Genomic DNA, 20,871 nt, shown 5'->3' on the forward strand with positions numbered 1-20,871 from the left:
CAAGTCCATTCTCTAGTAGGTCTGTGTCTTTATTCCTGTCTTACCCCTAGGTTCTTCATGACATTTTTTTTTCTTAGATTCCATATATATGTGTTAGCATATGGTATTTGTTTTTCTCTTTCTGACTTACTTCACTCTGTATGACAGACTTTAGGTCTATCCACCTCACTAATAACTTAATTTCATTTCTTTTTATGGCTGAGTAATATTCCATTGTATATATGTGCCACATCTTCTTTATCCATTCATCTGTTGATGGACACTTAGGTTGCTTCCATGTCCTGGCTATTGTAAATAGAGCTGCAATGAACATTTTGGTACATGACTCTTTTTTTTTTTTTTTTTTTTTTGCAGTACATGGGCCTCTCACTGTTGTGGCCTCTCCCGTTGTGGAGCACAGGCTCCGGACGCACAGGCTCAGTGGCCATGGCCCACGGGCCCAGCCACTCTGCAGCATGTGGGCTCTTCCTGGACTGGGGCACAAACCCGTGTCCCCTGCATTGGCAGGTGGACTCTCAACCACTGCGCCACCAGGGAAGCCCGGTACATGACTATTTTTGAATTATGGTTTTCTCAGGATATATGCCCAGTAGTGGGATTGCTGGGTCATATGGTAGTTCTATTTGTAGTTTTTTAAGGAACCTCCATACTGTTCTCCATAGTGGTTGTTATCAATTTACATTCCCACCAACAGTGCAAGAGTGTTTCCTTTTCTCCACACCCTCTCCAGCACTTACTGTTTCTAGATTTTTTGATGATGGCCATTCTGACTGGTGTGAGGTGATACCTCATTGTGGTTTTGATTTGCATTTCTCTAATGATTAATGATGTTGAGCATTCTTTCATGTGCTTGTTGGCTATCTTCTTTGGAGAAATGTCTATTTAGGTCTTCTGCCCATTTTTGGATTGGGTTGTTTGTTTTTTTGTTATTGAGCTGCTTATAAATTTTGGAGCTTAATCCTTTGTCAGTTGCTTCATTTGCAAATATTTTCTCCCATTCTGAGGGTTGTCTTTTGGTCTTGTTTATGGTTTCCTTTGCTGTGCAAAAGCTTTGAAGTTTCATTAGGTCCCATTTGTTTATTTTTGTTTCCATTTCTCTAGGAGGTGGGTCAAAAAGGATCTTGCTGTGATTTATGTCATAGAGTGTTCTGCCTATGTTTTCCTCTAAGAGTTTTATAGTGTCTGGCCTTACATTTAGGTCTTTAATCCATTTTGAGTTTATTTTTGTATATGGTGTTAGGGAGTGTTCTAATTTCATACTTTTACATGTACCTGTCCAGTTTTCCCAGCACCACTTATTGAAGAGGCTGTCTTTTCTCCACTGTATATTCTTGCCTCCTTTATCAAAGATAAGGTGACCATATGTGCGTGGGTTTATCTCTGGGCTTTCTATCCTGTTCCATTGATCTATCTTTCTGTTTTTGTGCCAGTACCATACTGTCTTGATTACTGTAGCTTTGTAGTATAGTCTGAAGTCAGGGAGCCTGATTCCTCCAGTTCCATTTTTCGTTCTCAAGATTGCTTTGGCTATTCGGGGTCTTTTGTGTTTCCATACAAATTGTGAAAATTTTTGTTCTAGTTCTGTGAAAAATGCCAGTGGTAGTTTGATAGGGATTGCATTGAATCTATAGATTGCTTTGGGTAGTAGAGTCATTTTCACAATGTTGATTCCTCCAATCCAATAACATGGTATATCTCTCCATCTATTTGTATCATCTTTAATTTCTTTCATCAGTGTCTTATAATTTTCTGCATACAGGTCTTTTGTCTCCTTAGGTAGGTTTATTCCTAGATATTTTATTCCTTTTGTTGCAGTGGTAAATGGGAGTGTTTTCTTAATTTATATTTAGTTTTTTAAGGAACCTCCATACTGTTCTCCATAATGGTTGTACCAATTTACATTCCCACCAACAGTGTAGGAGGATTCCCTTTTCTCCCCACCCTCTCCAGCATTTATTGTTTTTAGATTTTTTGTTGATGGCCATTCTGTTGATGGTGTGAGGTGATACCACATTGTAGTTTTGATTTGCATTTCTGTAATAATTAGTGAGATTGAACATCTTTTCATGTGTTTTTTGTCCATCTGTTTGTCTTCTTTGGAGAAATGTCTATATAGATTTTCTGCCCATTTTTTGATTGGGTTATTTGTTTTTTTGATATTGAGCTTCATGAGCTGTTTTGTTTGTATATTTTGGAGATTAATCCCTTGTTGGTTGCTTCATTTGCAAATATTTTCTCCCATCTTGTGGGTTGTATTTTCATTTTGTTTATGATTTCCTTTGCTTTGCAAAAGCTTTTAAGTTTAATTAGGTCATATTTGTTTGTTTTTATTTTTTTTTCATTGCTCTAGGAGGTGCATCAAAAAAGATATTGCTGCAATTTATGTCAGAGAGTGTTCTGCCTGTGTTTCTCTCTAAGAGTTTTATAGTTTCCGGCCTTATGTTTAGTTCTTTAATCCATTTTAAGTTTATTTTTTTGTATGGTGTTAGTGTTCTGATTTCATTCTTTTACATGTAGCTGTCCAGTTTTCCCAGCACTACTTATTGAAGAGACTGTCTTTTCTCCACTGTATATTCTTGCCTCCTTTGTCATAGATTAGTTGACCATAGTGTGTGGGTTTATCTCTGGACTTTCTATCCTGTTCCATTGATCTATATTTTTGTTTTTGTGCCAGTGCCATACTGTTTTGATGACTGTAGCTTTGTAGTATAATCTGAAGTCAGGGAGTCTGATTCCTCCAGCTCCGTTTTTCTTTTCCAAGATTGCTTTGGCTTTTTGGGATCGTTTGTATGGAAACACAAAAGACCCTGAATAGCCAAAACAATCTTGTTTCATAGTATTTTATTTAAGACTTTTGCTTCAATATTCTTCAGTAAGATTGATTTTTTTAATTTTTTGGTGTTACTTTCATTGGGTTTTGGAATAAATGTTATGCTCACTTCACAAAAAGAATTTGGAAACTTCTTTTTTAAGCTCAGGAACAATTTCAATAGCATTGGAATAATCTGTGTTTTAAAGGTTTAGTAGAATTCTCTAGTGATACTAACTGGGCAAATGTTTAGGGGGAAAGTTAGGCCATAATAATTTTTCTCTATTTCTTGTTTGGTAATTATTCTATTTAGTATTTTTTCTTTACTGGAAACAGTTTTTGTGCATTGAAATTGTTTTTTAGAAAAGTATCTGCTTTGTCTATGATTTATATTCATAGAATTGAGAAAAGGGGTTTTTATGGTTCTTTAAATTTCCTCTGCATTCATAGTTCTTTTTTTTATTTTTTTATTTTGTGTATTTGTGTTTTCTTTCCCTTTTTTCCTTGATTATATTAGTTAATTATCTATTTTATTGCTTGTTTTTCCTGAATAAACTGCTCAACTTACTTAATAGTTCTATCATTTTCTATTTTCTTGTTGATTTCCACATTTAACTTGATTCTTTCCTTCTATTTATTACAAAATTGATTATGTACTAGCCAATAAAGCAAATATCAAAGAATCTTTGTCAAAAAGATCACATTCTCTGCCATAATGCAATTAACATAGATGTAAAAAATTTTTTTAAATCCTATTTTTCACAAATTGCATCTTCTTTGCCTATCATTCTTTCTTTGTCAGTAAGATGGTATGGGGAGAAATACATAGGTAGAGGATGCTTTTGTTTATGTTCTAAATCTGTGGTTGTGCTGTGGGCTCACTGGTGTTAATTATATTGTTATGCTTTAGATTTTTAGATATATGTTATATATTTTGTACATATAAAATAATATATTTAAAAATATATGATAAAATCATATATATACATACCTATGTACATACACACTATGACACCATGCATATAAAATTGAGAACACTGATCTGAGAAGGTTTACCACCCACCCACCATTTATGAAGAAAATTACTCAAGTAGGTACTACACAGCCATAAAGGAAGAAAAAACATAGTGTTACTGTAAGATATAAGAAACCCCAGCCACTGAATATGATCTGAAGAATGGAAGACATCTGGAAAGAAATGAAAAGGAAGTCCATTTGACCTTAACATTTGTAACATTCTCTTTTGAGGCAAAGATTTAATTAATGTCATAAGATTATATTTCTTTTTCTTTGGATCCAATCAAACTGCTTGATTTAATTGAATATTTACATAATTGTAATGTTGTTAGTACTCCTTATAGAATAAACCTACAGGCATAACATGGATCAGTTAACTGGTATTACAGAACAAATATAAATGTTACAAACCTTGACAATGTAAAAAGTTTTAAAGTAACTTACAAAAATTAGGTGGGTTAGAGTTAAAGGAGAGTGAGAAAGAAGTCTAACTGGTATTTCCTCAATTTTCAGAGGGGAGTAAAAAAACATGTAAAATTAGTAAAGCAATAAAGATGTAAGTATTTTTAAATTTATGAAGATGACCACTAGAAGGACTAAAACATTTAATATCATTAACAAATATTGGAAAGCAGGAGGTGATGTCAGGGTGTTAAATTCCTCATGGAGGAGGGCCAATAGATACTCTTTGAAGTAACAGAAAATAAAGGTATATAATTAAAAGTATAACCTTAACCATCAAAGGGGTTAAATGAAAAAATTTTAAAGTAGTGAACATTTTTTTTGGGGGGTGTACTGTGGGTAGGGAGAGAGGTAAGTGTAAGGAAACTTTTTTTCTCACTGTATGTTATTTTGCTTGATTTATTTTACCTTAGGGACATATTACTTTTAATTAAATTTTTTTTTCAAGAAACATAGAGTGTATTGCAAGCACATAACCTATAAAAAGTAATTTTTAGAAATGAAATGGAGGACGAGGAAAAAGCAACTGTAATTGTAGGGGCCTATGATATGTCAGGTACTTTATATGCTTTGAATCATTTAATTTTCATAGATATTGTTATCTGCTCTTTTCAGGGAAGGATGCTTGCATTCTTTTCCTCCAGGGTATTTCCTAAACATTCCTAAATCCAGAAAACCAAGAGGAACTCTGATTCCAACTCTTTTTTTAAAGCAAATACTCAATAATTTTATTATAATGAACTAACTTTGAGGCCAGATCCTGAAAACTGGCTTTGTTTGCAGTAAGATATTTGGGAAGTTTATAAACTTTTTGCTATTTGCTACATTAAAATAAACTCTTATACACATTTCTCCAAAGAAGATATACAGATTGCCAGGAAACACATGAAAGAATGCTCAACATCTCTAATCATTAGAGAAATGCAAATCAAAACTACAATGTGGTATCACCTCACACCAGTCAGAATGGCCATCATCAAAAAATCAACAAACAATAAATGCTGGAGAGGGTGTGAAGAAAAGGGAGCCCTCTTGCACTGTTGGTGGGAATGTAAATTGATACAGCCACTATGGAGAACAGTATGGAGGTTCCTTAAAAAACTACAAATAGAACTACCATATGACCCAGCAATCCCACTACTGGGCATATACCCTGAGAAAACCATAATTCAAAAAGAGTCATGTACCACAATGTTCATTGCAGCTCTATTTACAATAGCCCAGAGATGGAAGCAACCTAAGTGCCCATCATCAGATGAATGGATAAAGAAGATGTGGCACATGTATACAATGGAATATTACTAAGCCATAAAAAAACCGAAATTGAGTCATTTGTAGTGAGGTGGATGGACCTAGAGTCTGTCATACAGAGTAAAGTAAGTCAGAAAGAGAAAAACAAATACCGTATGCTAACACATATATATGGAATCTAAAAAAAAAACAAAAATGGTTCTGAAGAACCTAGGGGCAGGACAGGAATAAAGATGCTGACGTAGAGAATGGACTTGAGGACATGGGGAGGGGGAAGGGTAAGCTGGGACGAAGTGAGGGGGTGGCATGGACTAATATATACTACCAAATGTAAAATAGATAGCTAGTGGGAAGCAGCCGCATAGCACAGGGAGATCAGCTAGGTGATTTGTGACCACCTAGAGGGGTGGGATAGGGAGGGTGGGAGGGAGACGCAAGAGGGAGGAGATATGGGGATATATGTATATGTATAGCTGATTCACTTTGTTATAAAGCAGAAACTAACGCACCATCGTAAAGCAATTATACTCCAATAGTTTAAAAATAAATAAATAAACTCTTTAGTACAATAAATATTTTCAGAATTAAAATAATTCCGAAGGTATTTCAGTTACACACTTCAGAAGGTTGCTCACCAGATATCTGATGAGTGTTGCTGACATTGAATATAGTCTTACATAAATAAATACAGAATATTTGACTCTGTATTTGGACAAATAGTATCTGGACAATAGTTCAAAAGAATCTGGCTTTTTCTTTTGTTTTCATCTTTTTTTTACATATATGTATGTATCTATTTTCTTTTCAGATTCTTTTCCCTTATAGGTTATTACAAAATATTGAGTATAGTTCCCTGTGCTATACAGTAGGTTCTTGTTGGTTATCAGTTTTATATAGTGTGTTCATCCCTCCCCCACTTTCCCCTTTGGTAATCATAAGTTTGTTTTCTATGTCTGTGGGTCTATTTCTGTTTTGTAAATAATTTCATTTGTATCATTATTTTTTTTTTAGATCTCACATATAAGTGATATCATATGATGTTTTTCTTTCTGTCTTTAACAAGATTTCTGTTAGGACCTATAAGATAAAAACTATAAAGTACTATTAAGGAACATGAAAGAAAATCTAAATGGAGATAATTGTTAATTTTCTTTATATTTACCTATAAATTTGTCACAATCCTAATAAAAAATCCCAGCAGCAACAGCAGCTCAGTGATCTGGCCCCCAGTGCTGCTGCCTTAGCCTCGACCTCTTGTTCCCTCTCCTATGTTGTTACACCTTCGTGCTTCACCATGTCTCCAACAGAATGTCCTGCTGACTTTTGATACAAAACATTGAAAGTTTAGTGATATGCTTTTGTGTCTCACTACAAGCATTATCTGATTTGAAAAGAAAGAGAAAGAGGATTGCAATTATTCCTTCAGCCAAGGGGTGTGGTTAAAAGCATAGACTCTGGAGCCAGACAGCTTGTGTCCAAGCCCTGGTCCCAAAACTTGGTGACAAGCAAATTTCTTAGGCTCCTGGGACAGGCACTATGCTCAGCCCTTAATAAATGAATGTCTTTGACAAACACTGAGCAACTATGACGTGTCAGGCGACACAGGGCACAGAGAGATAACTAAAACAGAGACAGACTATTTTAGTGGTTAAATGCAGCCTCTAAAATCAGAAAGACAGGCTTGTAATCTGGCTTTGACAATTATTAGCTGTATAATGTTCGGCAAGTGTTTTAACCTCTTTGAAAATCTGCTTATTGATCTATAAAATGGTGATGATAATATTCTCTTCCCAGGGTTGTTGTGTAGGTTACATGAAGCAACCTATGTAAACTACTTAGTATAGTGCCTGGCATAGAGTCAGGGCTCAGTAAGTGTTAGCCATGATTATTTTTATGGTTCCTCATATTTGAGCCAATTTACAGTGTCTCAAGCACATCCACACACATGACTGTGTTTAGTTCTTATAAAACACTGAGCTATTACGGTTATTTAAAAATCTGTCATTTGAACTAAGCATATGGAGACTTAGGCATTGTGACCAGCTTAAAATCACAGCTTCTAAGTGCGGGAGCAAGGATTCTAACCCCCAAGTTATGGGGTCTTTCTCTTGGAATTTCCTTTGCCTCTTTTCTCACACCCATCCAGCCATTCAGGAACAGCTGCAACACAAGGAGGACTCTGATAACGATAATAAGGTCATAAAGTATATCAAGGAATAGGGAAGGAGAAATTCTAAATGAGGGATCTGGAAAGGCTGCAAGATGGCAGGGGAGTTAGGCCTTGACAGATGTCTGCTGACTTTGGGGAGCTGGTGCCTTACAGGTACAGCGGTGAGTGTGCTGGGGAGATTTGGCTTCCAGTCCTGGCTCTGTACTAGCTAGCTGTGAGATATTGAGAAGGTCATATGCCTTCTCCCGGCGTGGTTCCTTAGGGACTGGTGCAGCGGGATGGGAGGGGCAGGGTAGGGACTGCTTCCAAGAAAAGAGCGGCAGACAGGCTGGCCGGCTCGCAGGCGCTGATGCAAAAGTGGCCGGGCTTCGCGGTGCCTAGGGCGCTGAGCTGAAGCAGAGTGTGTAAGTCTGTCGTGGGCCGTTGTGGAGGGCTGTGGGTAGGTGGGGTCCATGGGACAAGGATGCTCCTGGAATAGGTGACCTTTGTGCTCCGGACCGGGAGCACACTGGTGTGGTGCACAGGGCCCTGCTGGTTCTGCACTCTGACCGCTAGAGGGCGCTGCCTTCCAGTTGAAGCCTTCCTGAGACCAACCTTTGGCCCCCTGAACTGCCGGGGCGCAGGGCACATGCGGGCTAGCCAGGGAAAACCTAAACTAGTAGCGGAGGTCTGGGGGGTGCAAGATCGGGTCTGGTGGCTCCTGGGGTCACAGCCTGTACTAGGGCGGCAGCTGGTCCTCACTAGCAGGAAGAGGTGGTGGGGAGGGAAGTCTGGGGACTTTTGGGTCCACCAGGTGCCGGAGGCAGTCTCCTCTGCCTCATAAAATGTGGCCAGCCCCAGAGCGGGCAAGGATGAGGGTGCAGACTAGGTTGGCACCAGGCTGGCACCCTCACCTTTCAGCCTTTTCCCGGGGATTCCTGAACTGCGTTGGCTGCCCAGGGCCTGTGGACTCTCAGTATTGAGAGCTCGCAGCTGCAGCCGACAGGACACGCCCTCCTTTCCCCGACCTTTTAAAGCGGGAGGCACCTGGGTTCAGATCCAAGCTTCGTGTGATTTCGTGCACGTTCGTAAAATTGCTCAGCCACACATTCCTCTTGTGTTTAAAGCTGCCTATGGGAATGTTGTGACGATTAAATGACACATGAAGCTGTGCCCAAGGTTTTCTGGTGGGGACAAGATTGTAAAGGAGAGGCTCCATTCTCTCCTCCAGCAAAGCCCAGACCTAGCCTGTTAGAGGAGCTGGAACACTAGCAATCCGCTCCACAAATACCTCTGTTTGCAGATCTCCCACAAACGTGAAAAAGATGCCTCAGGCCCAGAGATGGGCTCTCAGTAATCACCGTAACACCAAATTCCTTAGAGTAGAGCCAGATTTGTATGTAAGCCAAAGTTAGGGTCAGGAGGCCCTTGGAGCGCTTGTCTGCTTTCTCAGGCCTCCGGCTCTGACCCCTCTCAACACACTGGAGGAGGGCTTCTCAACCTTAACATAAATGTGCTGTGGACACTTCTGTTGTCTCGTGAAGCCTGTGGAGCCTGTTCTCAGAATAACATTAAAAAATTCATAAAATAAAATATATAAGATAATAAAAGAAACAAATCATTTCAAAATGATTGTCCAAACATTAGAAGAATGTGTGATAGAGTAGTATACATGCTTTTTTAGATGTGGCATCAACCTAATAAACTATTGTAATTTCATAATAGTGATGAGCATATAGGACATTTTGAGAAATCTGTAACAACCGTAAGGAGATTTGAAAGTAACTAATTTCTATTGATGGCAAGTTCTAATGTGGTTTGTTGCCTACATCATAGTTGAAGCAAATGCTTTCAACTAGAGACTGGTGAAAATAAAGATGTAATGTTGGGCTTCCCTGGTGGCGCAGTGGTGGCGCAGGCATCCGCCTGCCGATGCAGGGGACACGGGTTCGTGCCCCGGTCCGGGAAGACCCCACATGCCGCGGAGCGGCTGGGCCCGTGAGCCATGGCCGCTGAGCCTGCGCGTCCAGAGCCTGTGCTCCGCAACGGGAGAGGCCACAACAGTGAGAGGCCCGCGTACCGAAAAAAAAAGTTAAAAAAAGATGTAATGTTTCCCCCCGATTCACGATCCCATGGACCCTCAGTTAAGAGCTCCTGCAGGACAGGGTCCTCATTTTGCATGTAGGGAAACTGAGGCAACCAGGTCTCCTGATTCCTAGGTGAAGGTTCTTCCCACTAAAGTGTATAACTCTGGAACTTGGGGAGAACTATCTCCAAACCATGATCTTCACCCTGGAATTCCCAGGTTTACTCTGCCAGAAACATGCCAGTGACCCAAAGTCTCCCTGCCATCACCCCCAGAGCATACATCTGGGATGTGAACTTCCCTCAAGGTGCCTCACACGGCGAGCACCAAGCTCCATGGAGCCCAGTGGCTTTTCCCAGGCCAGGCTTTGAGGGATCCAGAGGAGAGTTTATTCGAACCTTGGTAATTTTCCTCTGGTAACTATCTCCTTTTCATTGATAAGAACAACCATTTGTCATTCATCCCCCATGAAGACTGAAAGTAGCCTGGAGGATTTAAAACAGCACAAGGAATTTAGGCTTTGTCAGGTGCAGTTACTTCAAGGAGTTCACCTGGATTTCCCTCCCATGAACACACAGTGTGGTTCTTTCCCATTTGAATATATTGTCAGAACAGGCTGTATACCTGAAAGCCTCCTGGAGAAGAGCGAGCATGCCAGCCCCGTGGGCATGAGGAACTCTTCTTTTCCCAGGCTCCCGAGGGCAAAGAACATTTCAAGAAACGGCGTTTTTTCAGGGACCTCACTGGAAGCCTGTCCTTGTCTGAGCAGTCCTGTCAACTGTCCCATCCCTGCTCCCAGACCCCAGGTCCCCAGTGGGGCTCTTTACGTCAGGACAGAAATTCTTCTTTCCTGCTCTCAGGCTGGGGGCTCTGGTGAAAGCACTTTGAATGAGGTCTCAGCCCTTGACTTGTTCATTTTTGTTGAAACGCCATCCCCCACTTCTGTCATTGCAGGTGCCTTCATTACTGGTAGTTATGGTCTTTGAAAGCCAGAGAATGGGTTCTTTTTTAGCAGTCAGGGGTCTTCCTGCTGTTCTCCTCCTCCACCCTCACTGTGAAAGTTTTTCTCCTCTCTCTCCTCCGTGTCCTCCTTTGCCACTTTATCCTTTTTTTTTTTTTTTTTTTGGTTGCATGTTAGAAATAGACTAATGTGCTGAAAGGGCTGAGAAAAACCACTCTTTGAAATTATTTTCTTCACCTTGGGGGAGAAAGCTTTTTCACTTGATAGTTCATAATAAGGATAAGACCGATAATAGAATAACTAGAAGATATAAGGACAGAATGTGCCCTCAAGTATAAAGAAAGGTGCCTAGTCTTTTCTTGAGAGAAGACTTTGCTTAGAAGTAGGACAGAGAACAGAGCTGCCGCAGGATGAAGGGGAAGATGGGCTAGGAGCGATGCAGGGAGGCTGGGGGAGCAGGGGAGATGAGGGGTGAGGGCGGCCAAAATGGTCCTGTATGTACGGGTGAAGGGATGGATGACTGACCTTATTTCTTCACTTGTGACCCCCTCACCCATTTCTGTTCTGTTCTGTTCCTCCTTGGTTGTTGATGGCTGGGGAGATTGCAACGATTATTCCTAAATTCTAGGGTTGTGCACTTTGGTGGAAAGAGCATTGGTCTGAGAATGAGAAGCTTTGGGTTCTAACCTCTGCAAGAGTGGGCCAGGCTCTGTGCCAGAGGGGACCCAGCACAACAGGAAGTCTCCTGGTTCTGCAGCAAACACCTGTCATGATTGCCAACCAGTGCTGTGCTACCCAGGAGGCCAAGTGGGGTTGGGGGAAATTTTTCATGACTAATCTAGAGTCCCTTTCACCCTTGTGTGGACAGGGAATTCCTGTTTTGTAGTTCTCTGTGCCTCCCTGCTCCAAAATTGTAATAGGACTTCTGGGGTTTGAGGTCCTTTCACGTGGCCCCATTGAAGCCATCATCCTAAGTGGTGTCAGGTGAGACAGACATCAGGAACACCTCGTTACTCCACCAAAGTATTCAGGTTTCACAGTAGAATGAGTCAATTCCAGGAGCCTGGGGTACAGAAAACCTTGTTGGGGAGGGGGGTCTTTCATCCCATTTCCCTGTCTCTCACCAGCATCCTGGTCACAGAGCCAGTCCACCACAGCCCACAGGACACCTGGCCCTGCAGACATAAGCTGTTAAACTGGGCCTGGTATCTGGTGACCCAGTATCCTTCTTTGCTGTCCTTACACTAGTGGTCTAATTTATGACCTCTCTGTTCTCTAAAAAGGAGTTTTGTCCATGCTTGTCTCTGTGGGATACTTGGAAGGTTGGCTGAGAGGGCATTCAGTATTTCACATCATCCAGGGATTATGCAACGAAGATTGTTACGAACATGAAGAGGAGTTGAAGATAACAGGGCTGTAGCTGCGTGAAGGTGGGGCACCTTCATCCCGGCAGCGCACACATGCATTCACAGTGGTTATTGCAAAAACCTCAAAGTTCTGCAAAGACCTCAGGACTTGAAACTGAATCACAGAGGGCTCCCTTCTCACCCGTCAGGCAGCATCAGTTCATCTTGTAAATGGTTGCATACATCATTTTCCTAAAATGTTGCCTCTGATCCCTCCTCATTGAGCATCATCGTATGGTAGGTGCTGGGGGGCTCACATGACTAAGCGCCAGGAGAACGCCGCTCTGCAGAGAGGCTCCACCCCTGTGAGACGAGGCTGACCGCTCTAGGTGCTGCGAGTTGCCCAGAAGCGAGACAAAACCCAGGAAGGAGAGAGGGAAGGAAGGCTGCCCCGTGCACCAGATACTGTCGGCAACTTTCACGGACAGTGACATTTGAATTGAGCTTTCAGAGAAGGGAGGATTTCAAAAGGTAAGTGTTTTTCAGATAGAGGAACAACAGGAACGAACAAGGAGTGGGGACGTTTGGGGCTTGTTTGGAAACCCGTGGAGCGACAGGTGGCTAGAATGTAGGCTGCTTCCTGGTCGGGGGTGGGGGGCTGGAGGGGCAGCCCCTTGCCCACAGCCTTCCAAATATTTATTTTGTCAGCCTTGGGATGTCTAAGTTACCTGAGTGCAATCACACAATTTAGCAGCTGATATATTGTTTCCAAGATATTACTAAAATGCGCTCAATGTTAAAAGAAAATCTGGTTAGATGTTAAATCATATTCGTATCTCGCTTCTACAGAACTGTGAGGTCTTAGAGACAGAAGGAACACCGTCAGCTAGTCCAGTCCCTTGCCGGGTGCAGAAACTTCTATGCCGGTGGTTCTCAAACTTGAGCGTGTATCAGAATTACCTGGACGGCTTGTTAAAATACAGGTGTCTGGGCCCAGTCACAGAGTTTCTGATTCAGTAGGGCTGCGGTGGGGTCCAGGGATTTGTACTCCTAGCAAGTTCCCAGATGCTGTTGCTGCCGCTGTAATTCTCCTTGCAAACTGTCTTACGTAACACCTCTTGCCTGCCCTGCTTTCATCTCTCTAGTGGTGTGTAGCTCATGACCACCCAAAGCACCCGCACACTGTTCTTTGTTGCCTCCAGTTGTTTAAAAAGTCTTTCTCATGTTACCTTCAGATCTGCCTCACTTTCACTTCCAACCACTGCGTCTCGTTCTGCCAAGGGCTCCACACAGAACATGTCTCTGGATGGTGGTTAAGTCTCAGGCCTGGGCTCATCTGCTGACTCTACCACTAGGTATGTGACCTTGGACAAGACTCTCAACCTCTCCGAATTTTCCTCATCTGTAGAGTGGCAATAATAATAGCACTGATGTTTAGATTAAATGACAAAATGTGTGTAAAATAATTAGCCTGGTGCTTGGCACATAATAAGTACTCAATAAATGTTGGCTATTGGCATCACCTGGTTTTCCTTTTCTACATGGGGTCTCATCACATCTGTGAAGAGACCTAATCATTCTAGCTAACATTTCTCCCTTCTGGGCTAAATATCCTGTTCCTTCAACTATTCCTTACGGCATAGTGTCGATATTTCCTTCATCCTTGCTACTCTGCTCCAGAGTCTAGTTTGTAAAGTTCCCTTGTCAAGTGTGTGTGGGTCTCAGACCTGCCACCGGCCTCAGCATAGTCAGAGCTTAGTATATTCACTGCAGCCAAAGATCACTTTAGCTTTTGTGACTAATTTCCACATTTCACTCCACCACGTCAGACTTGTAGGCAATGAAGATGTCTGAGACCACACCTGCATGTAGAGGAAATTTTGTTATTCTGGCGCATTTCCCCTTGAAGCTCACCTGGCTGCATCTACATGTGGCTCTTACTGTGTGTGAGTGTGTGGGGTGTTGGGTGGGGAGAGCACCTCTGAACCTTGGTCTGATCTGGGGCTTACACTTGCTTTGTGACGGGCGTGACAGTCGGCAACCTGGGTGACAGGCCATGTGAGGAAGCATGTCAGAGGCTGACAGAGAAAAGGGATCTACTCCCCTTCTCTGCCTTGCCCTCAGCCTCTCCTGGCTCCACGGGCCTGGTGGGAGACCCAGAGTCTCCCTGGGAAAGTGCAAACTGACCCCTCTGGCACAGCCAATAGTTTTCTGGAAGGAAACCAAACCTCAGGGCCAGAGGGCACTTAGAGCAAAGCCGTGTAGGCATTTCAATCCCGCCGCTGTCTCCACTGGCCTCTTGCCCAGAGCCCTTGGTAATATCATATGAGGAGGGAGTCAGGGCTGTTTTATTGCGGGGACGGGGTGGCAGCTTCGGGGGTGTGGGTATCAGGGCGACAGGGCAGGCCCTGAGAACAGCACCTCTCAGTTTCAATTCTAACTTCCAGCCTGTAGTGAATGGCTCACTGGGAATATTGACCTCAAGTTCTGTCTTTTAAATAGAAGGCAGAGAAAATCTGTCTGCCCAACTCACTGGGATAAGGGAGAGTCTGTTTTGTCTCTTCCTGGTCACAGAGGACAGCAGTTCCTTTGCAGCCAGCCCTCCCTCCTGCAGAACTGCTGGCTCGGCAGCCCAAACACTGCCACCTGCTCCACACGCAGATCTGTATGGGGATGACCTGAGCTTCTCCAGGACACAGCAGCTTGATGGCAGAAATGGCTGCAGTTGCAGCTCTGTCTGTCTTCTGGGCTGGGATGTCCCCTCACCGCCACCGCAAAGCCACACTGGGCTGTATGAGCAAATAGGAAGATGGTTCCTCTCGGCATCCCCCTGCCTGTTGGATGCCAATGTCGTGTAGCACGTGGCTCTAGAGCTGCAGATCCCCGTCCTCCTCCGATTATCGCCCCTTGAGAGCTGCCCCACAAGCTGCAGGCTTGTGAGTCCCAGGGCTGAGCTCCTCGCTAAGCCTCCTGCCAAGCTTTGTCTCTGGCCAAGGGAGTTGAGGAACGTAGCCTCACACATCTTGTGACATCTGCACTTCGTCAGCCTCCCCACCGCCGCTAAGAATCCCAGGACTTCCTGATGCCCAAGTCTTTGAATCAGGGACTTCACATTTTGTCCTCTGGAATATTTCCAGTCTGATGTAGGGGAAAGGAAAAGATAGTGTTTAGAAGAGGATGCACTGCTGAGGGTAGGATTTCAGCACTCCCATAGCTGGCTGAGGCAGATCAGATGGGATCATCCTTAATCTGACTTGGGCTTTTGAGAAGAAGATGTACTGTCTTCAGTGGATAATGAGTACTGTGGGGTTTTTTTTGTTTTTTCTGGCATGTTAGAATTCTAAGCAATGGGGAAAAACAGGGTGCACATGAATTCCTTTGTTCTCCAAACTAGAGTGTCAGGAAGTCCTGGGACCATCCTGAAGGAGGCAATACTTTGAGGCAGGGGTGTCTTTTATTTTTTACTTATTTTTATTATTTAAATTTATTTTTTAAGGGGTGTCTTTTAAATCATGCCACAGACTTGGGCCCACTAGGCTGTTCCTTGTCTTGATTCTCTCTCACTGGCCTTTCGCCCATGGATAGGATGGTCCCCAGTCTCTCTGTGAGGACTGGAGTCAGGCTGAGGCTTTGGCCTTGAGATCCCTGGCACTTTCCTTGCTGTTTTCCTATCCCTAAGCTTGTCCCTTTGGGGTCCCTGAGACACTGGCTCTTTCAGACAGGGTCCGAACTTCCCAAGGACCATCGATCCTCCCTTTCTGTGTCTTTCAGAAAGAGGCAAGTAGAGACCTTAATCCATACTCCGAGAGTGCCCAAACTTTGGTACATTCAGGAACCCGGGACATGGCCTGTTCTCGCTCTGCACGTCAGTTTTTTTCCCCCCAGTGGAAAAATACTGTGTATTCTGACCCCTCAAGCTGGGAAAAGGAAGAGGGAGGGAATGACTACTAAAGTGTCCTTTGCAGCCAGCTTGCAAGTATTAATAAGTCACAGCTCTCCAGGGGTCCTCAGGCCTGCCCTGACCTGCTACCTGGTTGCTGAAAAAAACTAGAAAGTTTAGATCAGCAGTCATATGGGACCACAATGTGTGAACCAGCCGAGGACCACGGCTTTGCCCTTCCTCCTGCCCATTGCCTCTCACTGCTGTAAAACATTTATCGCAGTTCTGCATCTGGACCCTGGCCTAATAAATCCCTCCAAAGGTATGCAGACTACACAGACTGCTTCTTCAGGTGTTGGATAAGGCCAGAGTAACACAGGGAATAAAAGGGGAGATTGTCATAAACATTGACTCAGGTCAGGGACAGAAAACCACTGGAGCCTAAAATGTCAGGCTCTGAGTAAGTTAATGAGCTGCTAAAAAGACAAGGATAATCAGATCTGAAGTTGGAGTAAAAATTTGAACATATCAGGGAATATCTCAAGTGTGAAGGGTAGAGGCTAGAATCTTGTACTAAACCAGGCAGACTGGTAGTAGAAAGGCCATAGCCTTGGATTTTTTTTTTAATTGAACTACAGTTGATTTACAATATTATATTAGTTTCTGGTATACAACATAGTGATTCAATATGTTTATAGATTATATGCCATTTAAAGTTATTATGTGGGGCTTCCTTGGTGGCCCAGTGGTTAAGACTCTGCGCTTCCACTGCAGGGGGCACTGGTTAGATCCCTGGTCAGGGAACTAAGATCCCACGTGCTGCACCATGCCGCCAAAAGAAAAAAGAAAAACAAATAAAGTTATTACAAAATAATGGCTATCTTGCCCTGTGCTGTATAATATATTCTTTTTTTAAAAAAATAAATTTAGTTTTATTTATTTTTGGCTGAGTTGGGTCTTCGTTGCTGTGCACCGGCTTTCTCTAGTTGCGGCGAGTGGGGGCTACTCTTCGTTGCGGTAGCTTTTCTTGTTGTGGAGCATGGGCCCTAGGTGCGCGGGCTTCAGTAGTTGTGGTTTGCAGGCTCAGTAGTTGTGGCTCGCGGGCTTAGTTGCTCTGTGGCATGTGGGATCTTCCCGGACCAGCACTTGAACCCATGTCCCCTGCATTGGCAGGCAGATTCTTAACCACTGCGCCACCAGGGAAGTCCCTGTACAATATATTCTTGTCACTTATTTATTTTATACATAGTAGTTTGTAACTCTTAAGCCCATACCCCTATCTTGCCCCACTCTCCTTTCCTCTCCCCACTAGTAACCACTAGTTTGTTCTCTATATCTGTGAGTCTGTTTCTGTTTTATTATATTCATTTATTTGTTTTATTTTTTAGATTCCACATATAAGTTATAACATACAGAATTTGTCTTTCTCTGACTTATTTCACGAAGCATAATGCCCTCTAGGTCCATCCACATTGTTGCAAATGTCAGAATTTCATTCTTTTTTATGGCTAAATAATATTCCATTATCTATACTACATCTTCTTTTTTCCTGCATCTGTTGATGGATACTTAGGTTGCTTCCATATCTTGGCTATGTTAATAATGCTGCTATGAACATTGGGGTGCATATATCCTTCAGATTAATGTTTTCATTCTCTTCAAATGTATGCCTAGCAGTGGAATTGCTGTATCATAGGGTAGCTCTATTTTTAGTTTTTTGAGGAACCGCCTACTGTTCTCCATAGTGGCTGTACCAATTTACATTCCCACCAACTGTGTAGAGAGCTCCCTTTTCCCCACACCCTCTTCAGCATTTATTATTTGTAGACTTTTTGATGATGGCCATTCTGACCAGTATGAGGTGACACCTCATTGTAGTTTTTTTTTTTTTTTTTTTTTGTGGTATGTGGGCCTCTCACTGTTGTGGCCTCTCCCGTTGCGGGGCATAGGCTCTGGACGCGCAGGCTCAGCAGCCATGGCTCACGGGCCCAGCCGCTCCGCGGCATGTGAGATCTTCCCAGTCCAGGGCATGAACCTGTGTCCCCCGCCTCAGCAGGCAGACTCTCAACCACTGTGCCACCAGGGAAGCCCTCATTGTAGTTTTGATTTGCATTTCTCTAATAATTAGCGATGTTAAGCATCTTTTCATGTGCTTTTTGGCTATCTGTATGTCTTCTTTGGAGAAATGTCTATTTAAATCTTCTGCCCATGTTTTGATTGGGTTGTTCTTTTTTTTTTTTTTGGTATTGAGCTGTATAAGCTGATGGTATATTTTGGAAATTGAGCTCTTGTCAGTTGCATCATTTGTAAATATTTTCTCCCAGTCTGTAGGTTGTCTTTTCATTTTGTTTATGGTTTCCTTTGCTGTGCAAAAGCTTATAAGTTTGAGTAGGTCCCATTTGTTTATTTTTGCTTTTATTTCTTTTGCTTTGGGAGGCTGACCTAAGAATACATTGCTATGATTTATATCTGAGAATATTTTGCCTATGTTCTCTTCTAGGAATTTTATGGTGTCATGTCTTATATTTAAGTCTTTAAGCCATTTTGAGTTTATTTTTGTGTATGGTGTGAGACTGTGTTCTAACTTCATTGAATTGCATGCAGCTGTCCTGCTTTCCCAACACCATTTGCTGAAGAGACTGTCTTTTCTCCACTGTATATTCTTGCCTCCTTTGTTGAAGATTAATTGACCATAGGTGTGTGGGTTATTTCTGGGCTCTCTGGTCTGTTCCATTGATCCATATGTTTGTTTTTGTGTCAATGCCATGCTGTTTTGATTACTGTAGCTTTGTAGTATTGTCTAAAGCTGGAGTTTTGAGAGGAAAAGTAACTGCTAAGCGATAGAATCATTTCTGGAAACATGGCAGACTAGATAATCTGAAAACCCTTTCTCTACAAAGTTCGTAGAAATACTGGGTAAAATATACCAAACTTTTTTTCAAATAGGTAGTTGAACGTGGACGAAAGGAAATAAATCTCTAAGTTCCAGAAGTGAAGAGAAAGCTGAAAACCAGTAACCAAGCAATCTGTTTTGCAGGGTCACTTTGGGACAAGAGAAAAGACCTAGAAACTGAGACCCTGCATGGACACCAGACCCTCAGAAGGCTACACTCTCAGTGAAGGGGTGGGATAAAAAGCGGTCCTGTTGACAAAAGGAGATTCATTTTTCACTCACTCATTCAATTCATTTTTGGAAAGCTTGCTATAAGCTAGGCTTATGTTCCAGGCACTGGGTATACAGTGACAAAACAAGTACAAATCCCTACCCCTGGGGAATTTATATTCTGGTGGGGAAGAGACAGAAAATAATTAATAAACATATAAATATGATAAAAGGAGATATGTTTATGGAAAAAACAGGACAGGGTAAAGCAGATCAGGAATAACAAGGAAACCATCTGTCTTGGCCTGGACTCTGGAGAGAAAAAAGAATCCTCTCTTGCAAATTCCCAACCACAGATCTGCCTTTAGGAGGTGCTAGCGCTTTAACTGACATTAATTATTTTCATGATCTGGGAACACTAAGGCAAATTAGTAACATAAATTGACCCCAGGTTTTTGGTGCCTTTCCTCATCATTCTAGGAGTATGGAGAGGTGCTGCTTGACAAAAACAACAGAAAACCCTCCACCCAAGCTGTCAAGGTTTCCAGAGATAAAGCCCAGACAAACTTGAGCTCACAATAAAAAATATAAAGCTATTAATGGCAGATTTAAGATCTTAAATCTGCCATTAATGGCATCAGCATCTGATGCCAAACCCCATGCTCGTAACTCTTATCTGCATGTCCTCTACGCACACACCAGGGCAGGACTCAACGATGCCATCATGGGCAGGACCCACAGCATTTAGGTTCACAGAACCTTAGAGTTGGAAGCAATCCAAGAAATCTCCTACTCCAGTCTCCTAACAATGCAAGACGTCTTTCTGTAACATGATACAGGTCAGCATCAGCCTCTGCTTGAGTACCTTTAGGGAAGTAGAGCACATTCCTTCCCTGGATAGTGGGAGGGCTTATTGTAGAGGCAAAACAGTATGACCTAAGGAGACAGACAGGCCCTTTAAGGAGCCAGGAGATCTCAGACAGGGTAATTAACCAGATGAATTTAAGCCTTCTTATCTGTTAAATGGGCATATTGTCTTGTAAGATCATGCTGAGTGTTAACAGAAGAATAGATATAAAGGCTTACCAGACACACAATAGATAATGTTATTTTCCCTTCTGCATTAACCAGATCAGAGCCACTGATCTGGTAAATCTCATTCAGTTCCACATAACGGTGGGAAAGAGTTTTGTCATTAAAAAAAACCAACCAAACAATTGCTCATTTCTATTTAACTTTGAACCAGCACTGTCTCTATATGTCAAGGCCTCTTCTATTCCCAGTTTGAAGGCTTGTGGTTATTTATCCCACCTGGACTGGGGTAAATGGTGAGTTTGAGAAGTCTCTTGATTGGGGACTGAGTGTAAGCTCCACTCTGAAGGCTGCCTTTTTATTTTTTTGACCCCGTGGCATGTGGGATCTTAGTTTCCCGACCAGGGATTGAACCTGTGCCCCCTGCATTGCAAGCACAGAGTCTTAAACACTGGACCACCAGGGAAGTCCTGCCTTTTCTTTTGATCATCCAACTTTTTTCATTTTAGAAGTTTCAAGAATAAATTCTACTGATTTCGCCTCCTTAATTTAAAAATTAAGGCATTATTTAAATGCAATACAATTCATCCATTTTAGGTGTATAGTTTGGTGAAATTTGGTAATCGTAGACAATTGCATAGGCACCCCACACTCAAGGTATAGGACAATTCCCTCACTTTCAAGTTTTCCCTTTAGGCCTTTGATTTTAGAAGGGACATTGACAAGTTGGCTGGGACCCAGGGCAAGAAGTCTTGAAGTCATGACATAGGCAAAC

The 20,871-nt window shown here is 42.4% G+C and overlaps 1 protein-coding gene across 1 annotated transcript in view; it reads right to left on the reverse strand.

Moving 5' to 3' along the window:
- CD160 (CD160 molecule) overlaps positions 1-20,871 on the reverse strand; it is a gene marked incomplete at both ends in the record, with an annotated part of 46,787 nt that overhangs the window by 11,450 nt on the left and 14,466 nt on the right.

The sequence above is a fragment of the Leucopleurus acutus genome (genome assembly GCF_964270905.1).
Source record: "Leucopleurus acutus genome assembly, chromosome: 2".
NCBI lineage: Eukaryota > Metazoa > Chordata > Mammalia > Artiodactyla > Delphinidae > Leucopleurus > Leucopleurus acutus.